Here is a 17,500-nt window from a genome sequence, read left to right as displayed (position 1 = left end):
AAGTGTTCATACAGGCTGTATAAAGTATGTTTATACAGCGTTCACTGTATAAAGTGTTTATACAAGGTCTTATTGGAGGTGGGAGGAAGGAGGGAGGAAGGAGGGAGGGAGGTTATCTTGAGGTTATCTTGAGATGATTTCGGGGCTTTAGTGTCCCCGCGGCCCGGTCCTCGACCAGGCCTCCACCCCCAGGAAGCAGCCCGTGACAGCTGACTAACACCCAGGTACCTATTTTACTGCTAGGTAACAGGGGCATAGGGTGGAACGAAGAGGGAGAATATGGGAAAGAGCGAAGCGGTGATAAAGAGGGAGATGGGGGGGGGGAAGTGAGGTAAAAGAGGAAAGGGGGATAAAGAGGAGTGAGAACGGTTGGGGGAGAAAAGGGGGGATAACTGAGGGAAAGAGAGAGATGAGATCCCTTGAAAATTTTGACTTTCGATGTAAACAAAAATTTTCTTTCCCGACCTGCTTTTTTAAACACAATGTCCCTCTTTACTTTTCAATTGGCATTTCTCTCTCTCTCTCTCTCTCTCTCTCTCTCTCTCTCTCTCTCTCTCTCTCTCTCTCTCTCTCTCTCTCTCTCTCTCTCTCTCTCTCTCTCTCTCCTCCCTCCCGCTCTCTCTCTCTCTCTCTCTCTCTCTCTCTCTCTCTCTCTTCTCTCTCTCTCCTCTCTCTCTCTCTCTCTCTGTCTCTCCCTCTCTCTGTCTCTACCTCTCTCTCTGTCTGTCTGTCTGTCTCTCTCTCTCTCTCTCTCTCTCTCTCTCTCTCTCTCTCTCTCTCTCTCTCTCTCTCTCTCTCTCTCTCTCTCTCTGTCTCTGTCTCTCCCTCTCTCTGTCTCTACCTCTCTCTGTCTGTCTCTCTCTCTCTCTCCCTCTCTCTCCCTCTCTCTCTCCCTCTCTCTCCCTCTCTCTCTCCCCTCCCTCTCTCTCTCTCTCTGTCGGTCTAAACTTCACGTTTTTCCTTGACAGATTTTACGATTTCTTTAAATTTTCCGCAGTATTTAGTTTGCACCGTTTCAGCGGCGATTTTATTTAATTCACTTTTCTGCTCATTTCTTCGTTTCCCAATTTTTACTGAAATTGTTTTCTCACGCAAATTGGCTTGCACGAAATTTGCATGACTTCTCAGGCGTTTCTTGACGATGGCTGAGCCGTGTTTTCTCATTCCCAGGAGGCTTAACCACCCAATTGAGGGCTGTTTCACACGACTCAAGTCCTGAGGATACGATTAAAGACTCTCTGATCGCACAAACAGCTTTCTGACCCGACTCATGGCTTTCTAATCCTTGATTAGAAAGCTAGGGGGGGGGATTAGGATAAGGATTCCTATCCCAGCTTGAAAAAACAAAGAAAAACAGTCTTGCGCAATTTAAGGCTTCCTTGTATTGCTTCAAACTTTCTTACCTCACACCTTTTTTTTAAAGCTGTTTTGGAGGCTGTTTTGGAGGCTGTTTTGGAGGCTGTTTTGGAGGCTATTTTGGAGGTTGTTTTGGAGGCTGTTTTGGAGGCTATTTTGGAGGCTGTTTTGGAGGCTATCTGGGAGGCTGTTTTGGAGGCTGTTTTGGAGGCTGTTTTGGTGGCTGTTTTGGAAGCTATTTTGGAGGCTGTTTTGGTGGCTGTTTTGGAGGCTATTTTGGAGGCTGTTTTGGAGGCTATTTTGGAGGCTGTTTTGGAGGCTATTTTGGAGGCTGTTTTGGAGGCTATTTTGGAGGCTGTTTTGGAGGCTGTTTTGGAGGCTGTTTTGGAGGCTGTTTTGGTGGCTGTTTTGGAGGCTGTTTTGGAGGCTGTTTTGGAGGCTGTTTTGGAGGCTATTTTGGAGGCTGTTTTGGAGGCTGTTTTGGAGGCTGTTTTGGAAGCTATTTTGGAGGCTGTTTTGGAGGCTGTTTTGGAGGCTGTTTTGGAATCTCAACATCTTGCTGAACGACTTGTTTTAGGGCTCGTGCTGGAGGATTTTCCGGCCTGGTTTAAGAGAAGTGGGGGGGGGGGAGTGGGGGAGGGAAGGGGAGTGGGGGAGGTAGGGGGAGTGGGGGAGGTAGGGGGAGTGGGGGGGGGGACCTTGCGAGGCGGCCGGAGTCTGGTACGACCCGAGTCTCAGCGCCGGCTGTCACTCAATGGCGATCTCAGCGTGGCCTTGTTATTTCCTGGGGGAAAGTGGGCAGGGGGGGGGAGAGGGCAGGGGGGGAGAGGGCAGGGGGGGGGGGAGAGGGCAGGGGGGGGAGAGGGCAGGGGGGGAGAGCTGACCAAAGGGGGGTGAGGACATACGCACGCACGCACACACACGGGGGCGCCGGTGGCTGTGTAGACAGCATGCTGTACACGTAATCCTTTGGCCCGGGTTCGATTCCCGGTGCCGGCGAGAAAACAAAATAGGCAGTGTTTCTTTCAGCCTGATGCCCCCTGTTACCTAGCAGTAAATAGGTACCTGGGAGTTAGACAGTTGTTACGGGCTGCTTCCTGTGTGTGTGTGTTTGTGTGTGTGTGTGTGTGTGTGTGTGTGTGTGTGTGTGTGAGAGAGAGAGAGAGAGATAGAGAGAGAGAGAGAGAGAGAGAGAGAGAGAGAGAGAGAGAGAGAGAGAGAGAGAGAGAGAGAGAGAGAGAGAGAGAGAAATTAGTTAATAGTTAGTAACAGTTGATTGATTGACAGTTGAGAGGCGGACCGAAAGAGCAGAGCTCAACCCCCCGCAAGCACAACTAGGTGAATATACACACACACTACCCTACCCCCCCCCCCCACCCCCCTCATTCCCACACACACTCACACACACGCGGAAAGATAAACACAAACAACCCAACGACGGAGGCATACTCACACACAAAGTAATAACAACAAATTCAATCAACAGCAAATAATAGTTTTCATGATTTTCCTGCAAGTTGAAATCCAGTTTTGTCATATTCGGCCTGGGAGAGAGGAAAAGATAAGAGTTATTTCTTACACCTGTGGTGGAACACACACGCACGCACACGCGCGCACACACACACACACACACACACACACACACACACACACACACACACACACACACACACATACACACACACACACACACACACACACACACACATACACACACACACACACACACACACACGCACACATGGGTGGAAGCTGGAAACTCAGATGAGTCACAGGGATGTTAGGAAGTTTTCTTTCAGCGTGAGAGTAGTAGAAAAATGGAATGCGCTTAAGGAACAGGTTGTGGAAGCAAATACTATTCATAATTTTAAAACTAGGTATGATAGGGAAATGGGTCAGGAGTCATTGCTGTAAACAACCGATGGCTGGAAAGGCGGGACCCAAGAGTCAATGCTCGATCCTGTAGACACAAATAGGTGAGTACAAATTGGTGAGTACACACACACACACACACACACACACACACACACACACACACACACACACACACACACACACAAACACCACGAATGACAATTTCACTTTCCAATAAAAATATTGAATATATCGATTAATTTAGGTTCAATGACCTCTAGCTGCGTTGTCTGTCTCCAGCGACGCCGAAGTTGGATAACAAACGCGTCCAGCGACCTGATAGCGAAGCTGCTCCGTTTTAGTGTAGATAGCGAAAAATCCCAGAATTGCGGTAATGCATAAAAAAAAATTGTTTTCATTGTACAGAGTGAAACATGAAATAGGACCTGAAATAAGACTTGAAATAGCGGTAGAAATATGAGCCGGAAATAGGGCCAGAAATGGGGCCGGAAATAGGGCCGGAAGTATTTAGCAGGAACAAAAAACCACGCATTATCAGAAACGGTCAGTTGCTTGTTTGTTACACAATGCGCTAAAGCAACAGCTTCTTGCATCATTTTCAAAATGTCAGACAGATTATACCACTAAAACTGTAAAACAATAAATGGAAATAATGTATTATGAAGCCGTTGCTGAAACACACATTATATATATATATATATATATATATATATATATATATATATATATATATATATATATATATATATATATATATATATATATATATATATATAATGGACGTGGAAACCGCTGAATTGTTTCAAGCTGACATAGACGAGTGGGCTTCGTTGTACATACACGACAGCTGCTCTCGCATGGTTCAGTATAGAGGCTCCTCTGTAGCTTCCCCCCCTTCCCTCTATTCTTGCATTAAGTGCACGAGGATACAGGCGCCGTACGAAGGGGATACAGGATACAGGCTCCGAGAGATGTAGATACAGTACACGTGAATCATGGGGCCAGGGGGGGGGGGGAAGGGGGGGGGTAGGGGCAAGGGGGGGGGGTGTATAACAGCCCTCAAGGCCAATATTTGCTGTCTCTTTCAGCCAATTTTAAGACCTAACAATTTACGAACACAAACATGAAACTGACGTTTGACAAAAATATAATAATAAGCATTCGCAGTTTTTAATATCTTTTCTTGATTTCGTTATCCATAAAATTGTCAGAAAATTAAACCCCCTAATTTAAAACCCCCTCCAAAAAAATTTCGATAAAATTTTAAATAAATGAACCAATTGGTTATCTCTCGTGGCCAAAAATTAACCCTAAACAAAATAAAAAAAAGGGAAAAAAAAAGATTTCTGAAGGACAGAGAACGAGGGACTGGGAATGAACCAATTGGTTATCTCTCGTGGCTAAAAATTAACCCTAAACAAAATAAAAAAAAAAGAGAAAAAAAAAAGATTTCTGAAGGACAGAGAACGAGGGACTGGGAATATGACCTCTAAATATTCTCGGCAATAGAGGCTCTTTTTATCTTCCAGTTTCTGTACGTGATTCTTATCATTTAATGTTTATCAGTTATATTATTATTTTTAGCTTGGGGGTCCTGTTACTGTTATTTTTCTGCTGTGATTTACAAAGGTATTGTGCCGTTAGTAGTAGTTATAATTTATTTATATATATCTTGTTTACATTATGCACCTCTATTTTAATTTGTCTTGAGTTTATTTTTGTCTTGTATTATTTTGTCATTACACAACATCGCATTTTTTTTTAATTAATTTGATATATCCCTGCCCAATCACTTGGGCTGGACGGTAGAGAGCGACGGTCTCGCGTCATGCAGGTCGGCGTTCAATCCCCCGGCTGTCCACAAGTGGTTGGGCATCATTCTTTCCCCTTCTCCGTCCCATCCCAAATTCTTATCCTAACCTACCTTATCAGTGCTATATAGTCGTAATGGCTTGGCGCTTTCCCCCTGATAATGCCCCTCCCCAGCGTCAATCTTGCACATACATATACAATATGTCTGTGCAAGGTAGACCAGACGCTACGGGCTAGCGTCACTCAACTTCCCATGATGATACATGGGGAATATATGAGTGAGATAGGCCAGTTGGGGGCGGCTAAAAGGAATCGAGCTTCGTTCTGGAGACATTCATGTATCACCACGACAAGCAGGCCACAAGACTGAGGGAAGGACATGTTCCGTCAGTACTGGATCTAGTATTCACCAGGAAAGAGGAAGAGATATTTGACATCCAGTACCTTCCTCCCTTGGGAAAGAGTGATCACGTCCTCTTGGACATTAAATATACTTTGCGATATAATCTAGAAGAGAATGGGGACATTGAAGCAGCTGATAAACTCGATTTCAAGAGAGGACACTTTGGGGAACTTAGACTTTTGTTAATGAGTTTAATTGGACAGACTTGTTGCTAGGCAAGGAAGTAAATGAGATATATGTCAAATTTTGCGAAACATACGATGAAGGAACACAAACATTCATACACCAAAACAGAGATGAAGAATCAGGAAACAGGTTTGGTTCAGCAGAAAGTGTGAGAGGGCCAGAGAGGATAAGACAAGAAAATGGGTACAATGTAGGAAGAGGCCTAACCCACAAACATACAAGCAAACAAGAAACAATTACACAACAGTGAGGAGAGAGGCAGAAAGGAACTTTGAGAAAGGTACAGCGGACAAATGTAAAATAGATCCTGACCTTTTCTATAAATTTATTAAAAGCAAGCTGCATGTAAAGGATAAAATCCAGAGATTGAGAACGGGGACACGACTACTGAGAATGAAAAAGAAATGTGTGAAACACTAAATGAACAGTTCAAAAGTGTGTTTGTACAAAATGAGGATTTCAGCGAACAGGATCAAATACTGATTCCAGAACACACCATAGAATACATAGAGTTATCTCAAGACGAAGTGGAACAATTACTCAAGAGGCCAGGAAGAAATAAAGCATTCAGACCTGATGGAGTTTCACCTTGGGTGCTGCGAGAATGTGCAACTGAGCTGAGCATTCCACTGTAATTAATATTCCAGACATCCTTGTGCACACGAACCTTAGGCAGATATAGGGAAAAATGCAACCATTGTACCAATCTATAACAATAGCAGTCGAGGGGGACCCTTAAATTATAGACCCGAATCATTAACTAAAATTGTAATAGGCAGCAGTTGTATGGTGCCCAAATCTCAAGAAGCACATCAATAAATTGGAAAAGGTGCAACAGCACACTACAAAATCTCTTCCGGAACTGAAAAGCAAGAGTTACGAGGAGAGACTAGAGGCGTTAAACATGCCAAAACGAGAAGATAGAAGAAAAAGAGGTGATATGATCACCATTTACAAAATACTACCAGAAATCGACCAAACTGACAAAGAGGAATTCCTGAAACCAGTAACTTCAAGAACAAGAGGACTCAGATTCAAGCTAAGGAAACAAAGGTGCCGAAAAAAATATTAGAAAGTTTTCTTTTGCAAACAGAATGGTAGACGGTTGGAACAAGCTAAGTGAGAAGGTGGTGGAGGCCAAGACCGTCAGTAGTTTCAAAGCGTTATATGACAATGAGTACTGGGAAGACGGGATACCACGAACGTAACTCTCATTCTGTAACTACACACAGGTAACTACACTAAGGTAATTGCACTTAGGTAATCACACACATATTAAAAAGAACTTTTTTAGTGTCAGAGTGGTTGACAAATGGAATGCATTAGGAAGTGATGTGGTGGAGGCTGACTCCATACACAGTTTCAAGTGTAGATATGATAGAGCCCAATAGGCTCAGGAACCTGTACACCTGTTGATTGACAGTTGAGAGGCGGGACCAAAGAGCCAGAGCTCAACCCCCGCAAACACAACTAGGTGAGTACACACACACACACACACACACACACACACACACACACACACACACACACACACACACACACACGCATCATACACAACACGACGCAAGCTATACTGTTCAGAACAAGAATATTTGTGCGATAAATTCTATATTTAATGACATAATATTTACTAAGCTTGAGTGACGTCACTACAACTGGACTGAGACTATGCAACATTTTGCAAGCGGCTACGGAATGTTTAGGACCGGTGTTGCTGGTCGAGCAATTCGTTGTTTCTGTAACGCCATGACTTGTCGCTAAATAGTTCCGAAAACGGCGACCAGAGGGCCACGAGAGAGAGAGAGAGAGAGAGAGAGAGAGAGAGAGAGAGAGAGAGAGAGAGAGAGAGAGAGAGAGAGAGAGAGAGAGAGAGAGAGAGAGAGAGTTGGAGTGCATGAATTGGAGCGTCGCAGTGTTACCAAGGACACCTTGGTGTCCAACTTCTTACTCTCCCAACACACACTCACACACACTCACACACACACACACACACACACACACACACACACACACACACACACACACACACACACACACACACACACATACACACACACACACACACCAATAAATGTCACATAAATATACCCTCACCAAGATAAACACAAGCCCACGTACACAGACACACACACACACACATAAGGGGGCTATGGCTGAGTGGACAGCGCTTGGGATTCGTAATCCCAGGGGTCCGGGTTCGATGCTGGGCGCCAGCGAAAACTGATGGGGAGAGTTTCTTTCACCCTGATGCGCCTGTTTACCTAGCAGTAAATAGGTACCTGGGAATTAGCTGTTACGGGATGCTTCCTGTGTGTGTGTGTGTGTGTGTGTGTGTGTGTGTGTGTGTGTGTGTGTGTGTGTGTGTGTGTGTGTGTGTGTGTGTGTGTGTGTGTGTGTGTGTGAAAAAAATTAGTAGTTAGTAACAGTTGATTGATCGACAGTTGAGAGGCGGACCGAAATTGCAGAGCTCAACCCCCCCGCAAGCACAACTAGGTGAATACACACACATATACACACATACAGAACTAAACCTCACGACACTAGAAGACACAAGAGTTATGGGAGACATGATCACTACCTATAAAATTCTCAAGAGGAATTAACAGGGTGGATAAAGATAAACTATTTAGCACGGACAGCACGCGAACAAGGGGACACACATCCCCTCTCCCCCCTCCCCTTCACATACACACACACACACACACACACACACACACACACACACACACACACACACACACACACACACACACACACACATTCCCTGTGCTTCACGTACCGTCGAATATTGACCACAGTGAATTCTAAACATCATTCTGTCTACCTCTCGCTGTCTCTCTCTCTGCCTTTCACCGCCTCTGTCTCGCTCTATCTCTCACTGTCTATTTTTCTCGACCTCTCAAAGCCTGTCTATCTTCTTGTGGATGATGTACGACCATCTGGTCTATATCCTGTACGGGACCGGACATTCTACAAACGACCAGATCTGACCTGGTATAACCTGAACGACCATAGTTCCAGCCCACCCCCCTCCCTTCCCCTCCTCTCTTCACCCCCCCCAATTTCCCGGTACAACACCTGACCTTCCATTACCGGGCACAGGAACCGGGCCGGGTGTGACATAGATCTGGCAGTGTTGCCAAGTTAAAGGTGAAGGCGGTTTTTTTTTCACACTATTTTTTTCGTCCCGGTCTGCGAGGCTCAGAATGGCAACGTTGGTCACTTTTTTATAGGTCGTTCACTTGGCCAATTTTAGAGTAATTAGCCAAGGGTATAGATACTTACAGCTACACTTACAGATAGTATAATACTTAGAGATACAGATAAGATATGACCTATTGTCTTATTAATGCCTTGTTCATTTGTCAGAGAGTTCCCGCCAAATTGATCGGGAGATGACTTCTTCAATAACGAATTGTAAAATTATTTACAATAGAAACATTACTGAATCTGCTTTAATACATATTACGAAATCATGTAATTTGAACAGTAGCAGTGGTTTTTGATCCATTTTTTTTATTGATATGTTAAAGGGTGATTTAAATAGAATCATTGATACACATTTATCTTCCTAATCCCTTATTAATATCCCATTATCTCATTAAAGCCATTGTACCTCACCTCTCTCCTGCCTATATATATATCCACACCCACTGAACTGTAAATCTATCATTCTGAAGATGTATTATTAAATACGAAAGTACTTAAGGAAATTCCTGTCTTAATCCTTCCTTCGTGGTCTGACACTGTCATATAAGATAAATTTATTTATCTTATATAAATTTATCTTATATATAAGATAAACTTAGTAAGAATAACACTTACAAAAACTGAGTGGACCTTGAGGGAGCCGGAAGCAGCAACAGCCAGGTGTCTGCAGCTCCTCAAGCTGCAGAGGAAAGCAGCTTTAATAACACATCAACATATCAACGAAGAAAAGTACACCACATCTAAAGATTCGTTTAGAGTGAATGATTGTGAAAAGCATCGAAGAGAGTGAGAGAGAGAGAGAGAGAGAGAGAGAGAGAGAGAGAGAGAGAGAGAGAGAGAGAGAGAGAGAGAGAGAGAGAGAGAGAGAGAGTGACAGGGAGAGAGAGAGAGAGAGAGAGAGAGAGAGAGAGAGAGAGAGAGAGAGAGAGAGAGAGAGAGAGAGAGAGAGAGAGAGAGAGAGAGAGTGACAGAGAGAGAGAGAGAGTGAGAGACAGAGACAGAGACAGAGAGACAGAGTATCACACAAGATTTTAAACCTTTGATCACGTTATTATTTTTATTTATCAAAATTATTTCTAATATTATTATAGTTTTCCTTTGAGTTTTCCTTTTACATTTGATTCCTATTTTGACAATCATCTCCACCATCCTTGTCTCATCTCATCTGCCCTCAAGCATCCTTGCCTCATCCCTGCTCAAGCATCCTTATCTTGAGGTTATCTTGAGATGATTTCGGGACTTTAGTGTCCCCGCGGCCCGGTCCTCGACCAGGCCTCCACCCCCAGGAAGCAGCCCGTGACAGCTGACTAACACCCAGGTACCTATTTTACTGCTAGGTAACAGGGGCATAGGGTGAAAGAAACTCTGCCCATTGTTTCTCGCCGGCGCCTGGGATCGAACCACAGGATCACAAGTCCAGCGTGCTGTCCGCTCGGCCGACCGGCTCCCCTTGCCTCATCCCTGCTCAAGCATCCTTGCTGCTACTCATCTCCGCCTCTGAAGATGCAGCATCACCTGTTTACCACACCCAGATTACCTCTCCGGGAGCTGAGGGAAAAACACTAATTAATAAATAATGGAATGTAATTACGCGTCCGAATCCTCTTATTTCCGACCTGGAAGATGGCGACGACCTTGAGGAAGAGGAAGGGAGGGCGAGAAGGGAGGGAAAGGGAGAGGGAAGAGTCTGGAGGGAGGGGAAAGGGAGAGGGAAGAGTCTGGAGGGAGGAAAAGGGAGAGGGAAGAGTCTGAAGGGAGGGAAAGGGAGAGGGAAGAGTCTGGAGGGAGGGGAAAGGGAAAGGGAAGAGTCTGGAGGGAGGGGGAAAGGGAGAGGGAAGAGTCTGAAGGGAGGGAAAGGGAGAGGGAAGAGTCTGGAGGGAGGGGAAAGGGAAAGTGAAGAGTCTGGAGGGAGGGAAAGGGAGAGGGAAGAGTCTGGAGGGAGGGGAAAGGGAAAGGGAAGAGTCTGGAGGGAGGGAAAAGGGAGAGGGAGGACGAGAAGGGAGGGAAAGAGAGAGGGAAGAGTCTGGAGGGAGGGGAAAGGGAAGAGTCTGGAGGGAGGGGAAAGGGAGAGGGAGGACGAGAAGGGAGGGAAAGAGAGAGGGAAGAGTCTGGAGGGAGGGAAAGGGAGAGGGAAGAGTCTGAAGGGAGGGGAAGGGAGAGGGAAGAGTCTGAAGGAAAGGAAAAAGGAGAGGGAAGAGTCTGAAGGGAGGGGAAGGGAGGGGAAGGGAGAGGAAAGAGTCTGAAGGAAGGGGAAAGGGACAGGGAAGAGTCTGAATTGAGGGAAAAAGGAGAAATGATGGGAGAGGACACAGGAGATATAAAAAAAGAAAAGAGGTACAGCGAGACTCACGAGGGAAAGTAAAAGAACTGGGAGAAATGGGAAGGACGGAGTGGGAGAGGCTGGATCAAAGGGAGGGAAAGGGGGTGAAGGGGTGCGTACAGGTGTTGGTGGAACAGTGAGGAAACAGGAAAGCAAAATATGAAACAGGAAAAAGAGGAAAGGGTGGAACTCGATCGTAAGGAAATGGGAAAGGTGGGAAAGGCCACAGCTAAGACAGGTGTTGACGCCACAGGTGTTGAAGCCACAGGTGTTGAAGCTCTTTGAGACTTGAATTTTGAGGAGAGGGAAGTGAAGGAGGGGGGAGGGAGGGTAGTGGAAGGGGGAGGGTAGAGGGAGGGGGAGGGGAAGGTTGGAGATGAGGGAGGGGGGGGGTAATGAGCCAGATAAGAGTGAAGATGCAGGTGTACTCCCCTCCCCCCCCCTCTCCCCCTCTCCCCCCCATCTCCCCCTCCTCCTCTTCCACCCCCCCCCCCCTTAGCTCTCTCCTCAGTAGCCTGTGTACCGTTGTCTGTCCCTGATCTCCCCCCCCCTCAAAGGATTTTTTATATCTCTATCATGTGTCTTTTTACCGTTTTGTTAACTCCAGCTGTTATACCTAAAGTCTGTTATACCTAAAGTCTGTTATACCTAAAGTCTGTTATACCTAAAGTCTGTTATACCTAAAGTCTGTTACACCTAAAGTCTGTTATACCTAAAGTCTGTTATACCTAAAGTCTGTTATACCTAAAGTCTGTTATACCTAAAGTCTGTTACACCTAAAGTCTGTTATACCTAAAGTCTGTTACACCTAAAGTCTGTTATACCTAAAGTCTGTTATACCTAAAGTCTGTTATACCTAAAGTCTGTTATACCTAAAGTCTGTTACACCTAAAGTCTGTTATACCTAAAGTCTGTTATACCTAAAGTCTGTTATACCTAAAGTCTGTTATACCTAAAGTCTGTTACACCTAAAGTCTGTTACACCTAAAGTCTGTTATACCTAAAGTCTGTTACACATAAAGTCTGTTATACCTAAAGTCTGTTACACCTAAAGTCTGTTATACCTAAAGTCTGTTACACCTAAAGTCTGTTATACCTAAAGTCTGTTATACCTAAAGTCTGTTATACCTAAAGTCTGTTACACCTAAAGTCTGTTATACCTAAAGTCTGTTATACCTAAAGTCTGTTATACCTAAAGTCTGTTATACCTAAAGTCTGTTACACCTAAAGTCTGTTATACCTAAAGTCTGTTATACCTAAAGTCTGTTATACCGAAAGTCTGTTATACCTAAAGTCTGTTGCTTCAACTCCTGTACCTTTTCATTATTCATTTGATGTTCTTTTTTGAGATGGTTCTATATGGCGGAGCTGCATTCTCTTAGGACTGGTCTCACGTAGGTGGAAAGTGTTTCGAAAGCCTTCTATAGTGTGGTTTCTAGAGGCTCATATGCCTCCAGGAAGCATATATATATCCTAGAGACACATCCCCAGGAAGGAGCCCGTAGCAGCTGTCTAACTCCCAGGTACCTATTTACTGCTAGGTGAACAGGCGCATCAGAGTGAAAGAAACTCTGCCAATTTGCTTCTGCCTCGGCCGGGAACCGAACTTGGGCCCTTAGTTCTCTGTCTCATGTCTCTGTACACACAGAAAAACGTACATAATCGTACAGAGTTGACGTACAGGAAAAGGCCTTAGAGTACCTGTCCTCCCACTTTCACCTGGTGCCTCTGTTCACCTACAAGTAAAACAGGTAATGGGGAGGAATAGATAGGCATTTGATGTAGGTGTCAGGGGGGCTTGACAGCTGAGTGGACAGCGCTCGGGATTCGTAGTCCTAAGGCTCCGGATTCGAACCCCGGTGGAGGCGGAGACAAATGGGCAGGCAGAGTTTCTTTCACCCTGATGTTCCTGTTCACCTAGCAGTCAATAGGTACCTGGGAGTTAGACAGCTGCTACGGGCTGCTTCCTGGGGGATGTGTAACAAAAAGGAGGCCTGGTCGAGGACCGGGCCGCGGGGACGCTAAGCCCCGAAATCATCTCAAGATAACCTCAAGATAACCTCAAGATAATCTCAAGATAACCTCAAGATAATCTCAAAATAACCTCAAGATAACTTCAAGATAATCTCAAAATAACCTCAAGATAACCTCAAGATAATCTCAAGATAACCTCAAGATAATCTCAAGATAACCTCAAGATAATATCAAAATAACCTCAAGATAACCTCAAGATAACTTCAAGATAATCTCAAAATAACCTCAAGATAACCTCAAGATAACTTCAAGATAATCTCAAGATAACTTCAAAATAACCTCAAGATAACCTCAAGATAACTGGGTTGAATCCCGTGGCTGTACTGTAGCAGGGTTCGCATCCCTCACTACAGAAAGGTCGTGAGGTGAGCCACAGCAGGTCAAGAGGGCTCCCAGCAAGTGTGTATCCGTATGTATCCGTATGTATCCCTATGTATCCCAATGTATCCCGATGTATCCTGTTTACGCGAGAGTAATTCCATCCTGGGAAAAAGAACATGACAGAACCGATGTCCTCATCCGTCCCGATTTTTATTAACCTGGAACATACCTGGATAAGGTTTCGAGAGTGCTCCTACTCCTCGAGCCCAGCCTGAGGCCAGGCTCAACATGAATGAGAAACAGCATTGGTCTACGGGTTCATCCTTGGAAAGGGAGACACCACTTGTTATAACTTTATAACTTTCCCTATTAAGGCCACTCAATAGCGCGGTCAATAGAGCTTCGGCCCTTACACACACACACATAGGAGTCCCCGGTTCGAGCCTCCTACAGCCCAGGGTGAATGGAATACGGCTTCTTACCCCTTCACATTGACATTCTGTTTCCTGTCTGTTAGACATTCTCGCTCCCAATTCACTCCAGTTAGTCCTCTCTTGTTTTGTGGCATATATGCGGAACTCTCTCAAGGATTTTGGTCTAGATTACATCTAGAGTCTAGCTATGTGAGGTCCACCCATCCTGTGTTTCCCTGTTTTATCGTCAATAAGCATTTTCTCTCTTTTTTTGGGGGCCGTGTTGGTGTTTCTTTACAGTCTGAATTCTGCCTACATGTCTGACAGCATATTTTGTTTTCAGGGCTTTGTAGGGGAGGTTTGCCTGTGTTAGTGAGAGTGTGTGTGTGTGTGTGTGTGTGTGTGTGTGTGTGTGTGTGTGTGTGTGTGTGTGTGTGTGTGTGTGTGTGTGTGTGTGTGTGCTCACCTATTTGTGCTTGCAGGGGTTGAGCTTTGGCTCTTTGGTCCCGCCTCTCAACCGTCAATCAACTGGTGTACAGGTTCCTGAGCCTACTGGGCTCTGTCATATCTACATTTGAAACTGTGTGTGTGTGTGTGTGTGTGTGTGTGTGTGTGTGTGTGTGTGTGTGTGTGTGTGTGTGTGTGTGTGTGTGTGTGTGTGTGTGTCACGCTCTGTTTATTCCAGACATAAATATTACTAATATATGTAACCGTTAGCAAGACATCCGTTACTTTCACCATGCTAATGTTATCGTTATTCCACTTGTGTAAATGTTCGTTATTTCTGGACCTTTTCCCATTTTCTTATTGGTGCTTCACACGATGAGGGTCGTCATGCCGGTGCTGCATATTCCAGTACTCGTCTGATGTAGGTTAAATGCTACGTTCTAAACGATGGCTCGTTAAGGTTCCTAAAAGCGACTCATGTATGGAGTAGTTTTGATAAAATGCTGGTAATATTATCTCTGTTAACGACGGGTGCTCCTGATGGCAGGTTATATGTGAGGTGTACATGTGTGTGTGTACTCACCTAGTACTCACCTAGTTGTGTCTGCAGGATCGAGCATTGACTCTTGGATCCCGCCTTTCCAGCCATCGGTTGTTTACAACAATGACTCCTGTCCCATTTCCCTATCATATCTAGTTTTAAAATTATGAATAGAGTTTGCTTTCACAACCTGCTCCTTAAGTGCATTCCATTTTCCCACTACTCTCACGCTAAAAGAAAACTTTCTAACATCTCCGTGACTCATCTGAGTTTCCAGCTTCCACCCATGTCCTCTCGTTCTGTTATTATTACGTGTGAACATTTCGTCTATTTCCACTTTGTCAATTCCCCTGAGTATTTTATACGTTCCTATCATATTCCCCCGCTCCTTTCTTTTTTCTAGTGTCGTAAGGCTCAGTTCCTTCAGGCGCCCTTCATATCCCATCCCTCGTAACTCTGGGACAAGCCTCGTCGCAAACTTCTGAACCTTTTCCAGTTTCCTTATGTGTTTCTTCAGGTGGGGGCTCCATGATGAGGCGGCATACTCTAAGACTGGCCTTACGTAGGCAGTGTAAAGCGCCCTAAAAGCCTCCTTACTTAGGTTTCTGAATGATGTTCTAACTTTTGCCAGTGTAGAGTACGCTGCTGTCGTTATCCTATTTATGTGCGCCTCAGGAGATAGATTAGGTGTTACGTCCACACCCAGGTCTCTTTCTCGCGTCGTCACAGGTAGGCAGTTCCCCTTCATTGTGTACTGTCCCTTTGGTCTCCTATCTCCTAGTCCCATTTCCATAACTTTACATTTGCTCGTGTTGAACTCCAGTAACCATTTTTCTGACCATCTCTGCAACCTGTTCAAGTCCTGGAGGATCCTACAATCCTCATCTGTCACAACTCGTCTCATTAATTTCCCGTCATCCGCGAACATCGACATGTAGGACTCCTTTAAACATGTCGTTCACGTATATTAGAAATAGAACTGGTCCCAGCACCGATCCTTGAGGTACTCCACTCGTTACTGTTCGCCAGTCCGACTTCTCGCCCCTTACCGTAACTCTCTGGCTCCTTCCTGTTTGGTAGTTCCTCACCCATGCTAGGGCCTTTCTGCTCACTCCCGCCTGCTTCTCAAATTTGAATAGCAGTCTCATGTGTGGTACTGTATCAAAGGCTTTTTGGTAGTCCAGAAATATGCAGTCTGCCCAACCTTCTTTGTCCTGCCTTATCCTCGTTATTTTATCATAGAATTCCAAAAGGTTTGTTAGGCAAGATTTTCCTTGCCAGAACCCATGTTGATGTTTGTTCACAAACCTAATGTTCTCCAGGTGTGCAACCAGTCGTAGCCTAATTATTCTTTTAAGAATTTTACAGTGGATGCTTGTCAGTGATACAGGTCTATAGTTAAGTGCCTCCTCCCTATCACCTTTCTTGAAAATCGGTACAACATTTACCTTCTTCCAACAATTGGGTAATTCTCCCGACATAAGTGATTCATTGAAGATCCTTGCCAGAGGCACGCTGAGGGCCTGCGCTGCCTCTTTTAGTATCCACGGCGATTGTCTGGTCCAACTGCTTTAGTTGCATCCAGTGTTGTCAACTGTTTCATTACCTCAACTGCTGTCACCTCTATATCAGATAGTCTTTCAACTAGGGTAATCTCTTCTAACAATGGGAGCTGCTCAGGCTCGGTTGTGAACACTCCATGGAAGCTGGCATTCAGTGCCTCGCAGATTTCCTTGTCACTTTCTGAATATGCTCCCCTCTGTTTTCCTTATTCTTGTCACTTGGTCATTCACCGACATTTTTCTTCTTATATGGCAATGTAGGAATTTAGGTTGCTTTTTCGCTTTGATCGCAATATCGTTCTCATAATTTCTTTCCGATGTTCGTCTTATGTTAATGTAATCGTTCCTAGCTCTGTTGCATCTGATCCTGTTGTCCTCTGTCCTTTGTCTTCTGTACTTCCTCCACTCCCGCCTGCTGGCCATTTTTGCTTCCTGACACTGTCTATTAAACCATGGGTTATTATATTCCTTCTTATTTTTTCCCTTTACCGTTGGTATAAATCGCTCTTCGGCCTCCTGGCATTTCCGTGTGACTAGGTCCATCATATCTTGGACCACACTGCCCACCACCACCGTCACCACCGTGTGTGTGTGTGTGTGTGTGTGTGTGTGTGTGTGTGTGTGTGTGTGTATGTGTGTGTGTGTGTGTGTGTGTGTGTGTGTGTGTGTGTGTGTGTGTATGTGTGTGTATGTGTATGTGTGTGTGTGTGTGTATGTGTGTGTGTGTGTGTGTGTGTGTGTGTGTGTGTGTGTGTGTGTGTGTGTGTGTATGTGTGTGTGTGTGTGTGTGTGTGTGTATGTGTATGTGTGTGTGTGTGTGTGTGTGTGTGTGTGTGTATGTGTGTGTGTGTGTGTGTGTGTGTGTGTGTGTGTGTGTGTGTGTGTGTGTGTGTGTGTATGTGTGTGTGTATGTGTGTGTGTGTGTGTGTGTGTGTGTGTATGTGTATGTGTGTGTGTGTGTGTGTGTGTGTGTGTGTATGTGTGTGTGTGTGTGTGTGTGTGTGTGTGTGTGTGTGTGTG

General features: G+C 45.0%; 1 long non-coding RNA gene across 1 annotated transcript in view; it reads right to left on the bottom strand.

The window, feature by feature from the left end:
• The window catches only part of LOC138353011 (uncharacterized), a 127,785-nt gene that overhangs the window by 30,200 nt on the left and 80,085 nt on the right, over positions 1-17,500 (bottom strand). The window contains exon 2 of the long non-coding RNA XR_011223005.1: positions 9,458-9,521. This is a non-coding gene — a long non-coding RNA (uncharacterized lncRNA). The remainder of the gene's footprint in view (positions 1-9,457; positions 9,522-17,500) is intronic.

The sequence above is a fragment of the Procambarus clarkii genome, chromosome 56 (assembly GCF_040958095.1).
Source record: "Procambarus clarkii isolate CNS0578487 chromosome 56, FALCON_Pclarkii_2.0, whole genome shotgun sequence".
Classification (NCBI taxonomy): domain Eukaryota; kingdom Metazoa; phylum Arthropoda; class Malacostraca; order Decapoda; family Cambaridae; genus Procambarus; species Procambarus clarkii.
The sequence above is the reverse complement of the archived record's forward strand: the minus strand, read 5'-3'. Positions and strand labels throughout refer to the sequence as shown.